Raw genomic sequence first — 8,180 nt, 5'->3', positions numbered from 1 at the left:
CTGTTTTGTCCAGATCTGTTCTTGGACACATTGCACTCACGGTTGTCTTTCCTTTGCCTGAGCGGATCACTTCCTAGGAGACCAGTAATAGACCAACCTAGAAACACTGCAACTAAATCTTCCCAGGATACAAGTTTATAATGTTCTACCCAACATACTCTGGCATATTTCTCTGGACACTTTGATTACCCAAATCAGAGATCAATGGTGATTAAAAACAAAGTCTGTTGTCAGAGGGTAAGGAATGGATGCTCCCACAGTATTGGAGATCATTTGAGTTAATGCCGCATATAGAGCAGGGGTCCCCAACCCCTGGGCCACAGACCGGTACCGGTCCATGGCCTGTTAGAAACTGGGCTGCACAGCAGGAGGTGAGCAGCGGGTGAGCGAGCGAAGCTTCATCGCCCCGTCGCTCCCCGTAGCTCGCATTACCGCCTGAACCATCCCCCCCGCCCCACTCCCCTGTCCGTGGAAAAATTGTCATCCACGAAACCGTTCCCTGGTGCCAAAAAGGTTGGGGAACGCTGCAGAGGGCAACTTAGCTATGCAAGTCAACAGTCTCAATCTTGTATATCCTCTGACACAACAGTTTTGTACGTAGGAATATGATTGCAGATGCGCTAAAGTATATCCATAAAAGCCCAACATTGAGGTTCTACATGTCCAACAAAGTACTGCAACGGGGTGGCTTGTAACAGAAATGTATTGCCTCAGCTCTAGAAGCTGTAAGACCAAAATTAAGGTGCCAGCAGGGCCGTCTGTGCTCCCTCTGAAACCTGTCGGGGAGTCCTTCCTTACCTCTTCCTAGCTTCTGGTAGCCCCAGGCATTCCTTGCATGTGGCTGTAACTCCCATCTCTACCTCCTGTGTTCATGTGGTGGTCTCCCTCTGTGTGTTTCCCTTTTTGTAAATAAGGACACCAGTCTTATTGGATCAGGGCCCACCCTTCTGACCTCATTGTAACTTGATTACCTCTGTAAAGACTATATTTCCCAATAAGGCCACATTCTGAGCTACTGGAGATTAGGACTTCAAAATACCTTTTTGTGGGGAACACAAACCGATTACAGTCTGCCCTCTGAAAATTCATATTTTTCCCAGGTACCGAATACTTCCACCCCAGCCCAACTTCCCCCAAAGTCTTAATCGTTCCAGCGTCAACTCTTAAGTCCAGTATTTCATCTAAACCACATCAACTCAGATGTCATCATCTAAATTATCCAAATCAATTATGGGTAAGAGGTATGATTCATGCTGGAGCAAAATTCCTTTCCATCTGTGAACCTGTGAAACCAGACTGGTTATCTGCTTCCAAAGCACAGTGGTGGGGCAGGCAGAGAGGATAGACGCTTTCATTCCAGAAGGGAGATGTCAGAAGGAAAAAAGGGACACAAGTCCCAAGCAGGTCTGAAATCTAGCAGGGCACATTTGATTAGATTTTAAGACTTGAGAAGAATCCTCACTGGCTCCATGCCCTGTCTTAAGGAACCTACTGGGGTAGTTGCACTGCCCCCTCAGAACCAAGAAGGTGGCCCAGAGTCAGTGGACCTGCACCCTGGCCTGTCTCTTCTGGGCCTATGGTGACAACAGCAGCCCTGCTGGCATCTGAACTGCCCTCAAATCGTTCTTCCCTTTTCTTTAAGGATAACACATTTGCAGCCGAAAAGCTCTATCCTTTTCCTGCCTGTAGAATACCTGATGTCTACCAGCCTTTGTCATTTTGTCCCATCTCTGTCCCCTTCCAAGTGGTCAGGGTTTTAGTTGATTGGATCCACAAGTCACAAGCCTAATCTCTTTAGCAAATGGTTGTCCAGCCACACCCTTGGTGTTTTCTTCAGAGCATCCTTTCTAGTTATTTGCCAAATGGATAGGCTGAGAACTTTCCAAATCTTCAAATTCTGGCTCCTTTTTGCTTAACAATTCCTTCTTCAATTTATCGTTTTCGTCTCACATTTAAACTTAGCAGCAAGGAGAAACCAGGCCACACCTTCAACCTTTGCTTACAAATCTTCTCAGCTTATCCAAATCTTATCCAAGTTCATCACTTAACAAGTTCTCCTTTCCACCCAACAGAAGCAGTTCAGCCAAATTCTCTGCCACTTTATAACAAGAATCATCTTTCCTCTAGTTTCCAATAACATAATGCTCATTTCCATCTGAGCACTCAGCACAATCACCTTTAATGTCCATGTTTCTACCACCCATCTCTTCAAGGCACTATAGGCTTCCTCTATCGTGCATTGCAAAATTCTAGCCTCTACCCATTACCTGATTTCAAAGACACGTCCACATTTTGGGGTATTTATTGCAGCACTTCCCTTTACCAAAATCTGTACTAGCCAAGGTTCTCAGAGAGGCAGAACTTGTGGGTCACAGTCTGGAGGCACAATTCCTTTTTCCTTCGGAAACTTCTCTTTGCTCTTAAGGCCTTCGACTGGTTGGATGGGACCTGCCCACATTATTGAGCAAATTCTGCTTTAGTTAAGTCTACTAATTGCAAATGCTCATTGCATCTAAAAAAAAAAAAAAGACCTTAGTAGCAACATCTAGACTGTGTTTGACCAAACAACTGGATACCATAGCCTAGACAATTGACGCATAAAATGAACCATAGCAGGGATTGAGCAAAAAAATTGTAGTATATCTGTACAATGGAACTCTTCATCATGTATTATCGACTGAAAGAAAGCAAGTTACACAAGATGTATAGTTTGATCCCACTTTTTGTTTAAAAATAGCTAGAAAAAATATTGAGAGAATATATATGTCACTCAAATGATGGTTATTACTTTACTTATCTGTAATTTAAAAACTTTTATGATAAATGTGGGTGTTTTTGTTTTGTACAAAATACTTTCCACCCTCCCAGCTTTATTGAGATATAATTGACATAAAACATTGCATGTAAGTTTCAGATGTACAAAGTGTTGACTTGATACACTTACATATTGCAATATGATAACCACCGTAGCATTATCCATCACATAATTACCATTTCTTTTTTTGTGATGAGAAGATTAAGATCTAGTCTCAGCAACTTCCAAGTATTTATTTATTACATGTTGTTGTTTTTTTAATGTGGACCATTTTTAAAGTCTTTATTGAATTTGTTACAACAGTGCTTCTGTTTTATGTTTTTGGTTTTTTGGCCCTGAGGCATGTGGGATCTTAGCTCCCTGACCAGGGATCCAACACACCTCATCCCCTGCATTGGAAAGCGAAGTCTTAACCACTGGACCACCAGGGAAGTTCCCATCTTACAAATATTTAATACAGTGTTATTAAGTACAATCACCATCCTGTACACTAGATCCCCAGAACTTATTCATCTTCTGACTGGAAGTTTTACTCTTTGATCAACATCTCCCCATTTCTTCCCACCCCCAACCCCTGGTAACCACCACTCTACTCTCTGTTTCTATGAGTTCAGAGTTTTTTAGACTCTGCATATGAGTAATATCATACACGATTTGTCACCAATGGCAGGATTTCCTTCTTTCTCATTGCTGCATAATATTCCATTGTATATTTAAACCGAATATTCTTTATCCATTCATCCATTGACACACACTGAGGTTGTTTCCATACCTTGGCTATAGTGAATAATGCTGCAATAAACATGGGAGTGCAGACATCTCCTTGAGACCCTGTTTTTATTTCCTTTGGATATATACCCAGAAGTGGGATTGCTGGATCATATGGTTGTTCTACTTTTAATTTTTTGAGGAACCTCCATACTGTTCTCCATAGTGACTGTATCAATTTACACTCCCACCAACAGTGTAGGAGGGTTCCCTTTTCTCCACACCCTTTCCAGCATTTGTTATTTGTAGACTTCTAAAAAAAAATTATTGGAGTATAGTTGATTTATGACGTTGTGTTTGTTCCTACTGTACAACAAAGTGAATCAGTTATACATATACCCACTTTTTTAGATTCTTTTCCCATATAGGTCATTACAGAGCACTGAGTAGAGTTCCCTGTGCTAGACAGTAGGTCCTTGTTAGTTATCTGTTTTACATATAGTAGTGTGTATGTGTCAATCCCAATCTCCCAGTTATCCCTCCCCCCTGCCCCTTTCACCTCTGGTAACCATAAGTTTGTTTTTTTTAAATTTGCACCTCTATATCTTTTTTGTAAATAAGTTCATTTGTACCCTTTTTTAGATTCCAAATATAAGCAATATCATATGACATTTATTTTTCTCTGTCTGACATTTCGCTCAGTATGACAATCTCTGGGTCCATCCATGTTGCTGCAAATGGCATTATTTCATTCTTTTTATGGCTGAGTAATATTCCATTGTATATATGTACCACATCTTCTTTATCCATTCCTCTCTTGATGGACATATAGGTTGCTTTCATGTCTTGATTATTGTAAATAGTGCTGCAATGAACGTTGGGGTGCATGTATCTTTTTGAATTATGGTTTTCTCTGAATATATGCTTAGGAGTGGGATTGCTGGATGATATAGTAGCTCTTTTTTCAGTTTTTAAGGAACCTCCATACTATCCTCCATAGTGGTTGTACAAATATACATTCCCACCAACAGTGCAAGAGGGTTCCCTTTTCTCCACACCCTCTCCAGCATTTATTGTTTGTAGATTTTTTGATGATGGCCATTCTGACTGGTGTGAGGTGATATCCCATTGTAGTTTTGATTTGCATTTCTCTAGTAATTAGTGGTGTTGAGCATCTTTTCATGTGCCTCTCGGCCATCTGTAGATCTTCTTTGAAGAAATGTCTATTTAGATCTTTTGCCCATTTTTTGATTGGGTTATTTGGTTTTTTTTGATATTGAGCTGCATGAGCTGTTTGTATATTTTGGAGATTAATCCCTTGTTGGCTGATTTCATTTGCAGATATTTTCTCCCATTCTATGGGTTGTCTTTTCATTTTGCTTATGGTTTCCTTTGCTGTGCAAAGGCTTTTATGTTTAATTAGGTCTCATTTGTTTATTTTTGTTTTCTATTTTCATTACTCTAGGAGGTGGATCCAAAAAGATCTTGCTGCAATTTATGTCAGAAAGTGTTCTGCCTATGTTTTCCTCTAAGAGTTTTATAGTATCTGGTCTTACATTTAGATCTTTAATCCATTTTGAGTTTATTTTTGTGTGTGTTGTTAGGTATTGTTCTAATTTCATTCCTTTACATGTAGCTGTCCAGTTTGCCCAGCACCACTTATTGAAGAGACTGTCTTTTCTCCATTGTATTTTCTTGCCTCCTTTGTCATACATTGGGTGACCATAGGTGCGTGGGTTTATCTCTGGACTTTCTGTCCTGTTCCATTGATCTGTATTTCTGGTTTTTGTGCCAGTAAATTACTGTTGGAGAGGAGCGAGTGACCAAAGGAACCATAACTGATTTAATGAGCCATTCACAGTTTCACTGTAGCAGCCATGCATACTTAGACAGGCATGGTTTAATCTTTGAGACAAGCATGTGCTACTGGCATGACCCACCGGGTATGTTATTTGTAGACATTTTAGTGATGGCCATTCTGTGGTGTGAGGTGGTACCTCACTGTAGTTTTGATTTATATTTCTCTAATAATTAGTGATGTTGAGCATTATTCATGTGCCTATTGGCCATCTGTATGTCTTCTTTAGAGAAGTGTCTATTTAGGTCTTCTGCCCATTTTCTGATTGGGTTGTTTGTTTTTTTGTTATTGATGGACACAGGAATCCCTTTCCTCCACATCCTTGCCAGCATTTTTTACACTTTGTCTTCTTGATAAGCCATTCTGACCTGTGTGAGGTGATATCTCACTGAGGTTTTTGATTTGCATTTCCTTGATGATTAGTGATGTTGAACATCTTTTCATGTATCCTTTGGCCATTTTTAGGTCTTCTTTGAAAAAAAGGCCTTTACAGTTCCTCTGCCCATTTTTAAATTGACATTTTTTTTGTATTGGGTTGTATGAGTTATTTATATATTTTGGATATTAACCCCTTATCAGATATATGGTTTACAAATATTTTCTCCCATTCTGTAGGTTGCCTTTTCATTTTGTTGTCGTCCTTTTGCTGCACAGATTTTTACTTTGTTATAGTCCCACTTATTTATTTTTGCCTTTGTTTCTTGTGTTTTTGGTGTCATATCCAAAATGTTGCCAAGACCAATGTCAAGGAGCTTTTCCTTGTTTTTTTCTAAGAGTTATATGGTTTCATGTCTTTTATTTAAGTCTTTAATCCATTTTGAGTTAATTTTTGGGAGTGGTATAAGATAGGGGTTCAATTTCATTCTTCAGCATGTGGTTATCCAGTTTTCCCAACAAAATTTATTAACGAGACTAACCTTTCCCCATTGAGTATTCTTGTCAAGTGTCAGTTCACAAAATATCTTCTTAATTATGAAAAGGTCAGATTAGTCATTCTTCCTCATCAAATCCTTCAGTAACATTAACCAGGTTTGGCAATTAGAGCTTAATCAAAAGCCATATGTTTAAGGCCATTATTTCTTTTCTCTCTCTCCTTTTTTTTTGGCTGTGCCATGCGGCTTGCAGAATCTTAATTCCCCAACCAGGGATCGACCCTGTGCTCTGTGGAAGCGTGGAGTCCTAACCACCAGAAAGCCAGGGAATACCCAAGGCCATTATTTTTATTTCTTAGAATTTGCCTTAAAAAAATTCAAGATGTAGTTAGAGATTAATTGCCAATGATACTCATTGCAGAGCTATTTACAATGGGATAACCTGGAACTATTCCAATGCCCCCAAATTAGGGTTTGACTAAATAATGATATTACCATACAACAGAAAATTAAGTAGTCCTTAAACATTCATTTTAGTGAGAGGTGAACAAAGCTTATGTTAGAAGGATATAAAATTATATGTCCAGGTGACATCTTCTTGGTATTAAAAATACCTACTCACAGGAAAAAAGCCTGAAAGAAAATAAACCAAAATATAGATAGCTAGGGGTAGTGTTATGTATGATTTAAATAAGCTTCACCATGCTTTTCTCTGTTTTCCAAATTTTCACACAGCATGCATTACTTTAATCAGAGGGAAAATATAAAAATGCAAAAGTCAGTTTTAACGGTGTGGTTCCTCCATTACCTGAGGAAGTGAAATTCATTTAGAGCAGGGAACAAAGCTTCAATTTACTGAAGGCCATTTAGCTGAGAGCTGATCTCTACATTGCAAATTTTGTGGCTGAGTCTTGGTCTTCAATTTGCTCAGCTGATCAGCAGCATCTAACACAGTAGATCACTCCCTCCACCTTGAAATGAAATGAATGAAAGGACTTCCAGGAGTCCCGATTTTCCTATCTCACTGACTGTTCTTCAACTGGTGTTGCCCAATTCTCCATCTTCCAGCCTCTTCACTGTGAAATGTTCCTAGACGTTCTCTTTACCTACCTAGGTAACCTCAATCAGTTCTATAGATTCAATACCATAGATATAATGGCAATTCCCAAGCTTATATTTCTAGGTCCCTTGTTGGATGGAACTTCAGATTTCCATCCAACTGCCTGCTTGACACTTCCTTTGATCATGTAATAGGCTACTTCTGTGAATTGCATCCTTTCCCAAATTTATACATTGAAGTCTTAACACTCAATGTGACTGTATTTGAAGACAGAGCTTGTGAGGGGGTGATAAAAGTTAAATGAGGTCATAAGGGTGGGGCCCTAATTTGACAAAGCTGGTACCCTTATGTGAAGAAAAGACACCAGAGAGCTTGCCGTTCCCTCAGTCCCCATGTGAGGACATAGCAAGAAGGTGGCTGTCTGTGAGCCAGGAAGAGAGCAGGACCTTCAACTTGGACTTCCAGCCTCCAGAATTGTGAGAAAATAAGTTTCATTGTTCAAGTCACATAGTCTGTGGTGTTTTGTTATGGCACTCGGACAGGCTAACATAGCCACTTGTATTAAATACATCCAAAACCAGTGTTCAAATCCGTACTTTCCGAGGAGAGGACGCTGCCGAGTTCTGGGAGCCGCCCACACAGATTGTTTCCTTCAGGTGTTTCGAGGTCTGGGGAAAGGTGCAGTGCAGCAGGGACCCATACTTCCTGGAAGGACAGTGCAGATCTTGGCCAACGGTGAAATCGTGCAGGATGACGAACTCCACGTGAGGACCACTACCCAACCTTGCAGTAGCACCCCTTAACAGAGACTTTGAGCGGGGGTCCTGGCCCTCACCAGCAGCAGGCTGGGTGCTGCTCAGTCCCCCT

This window comes from Globicephala melas, chromosome 7 (assembly GCF_963455315.2).
Source record: "Globicephala melas chromosome 7, mGloMel1.2, whole genome shotgun sequence".
NCBI lineage: Eukaryota > Metazoa > Chordata > Mammalia > Artiodactyla > Delphinidae > Globicephala > Globicephala melas.
The sequence above is the reverse complement of the archived record's forward strand: the minus strand, read 5'-3'. Positions refer to the sequence as shown.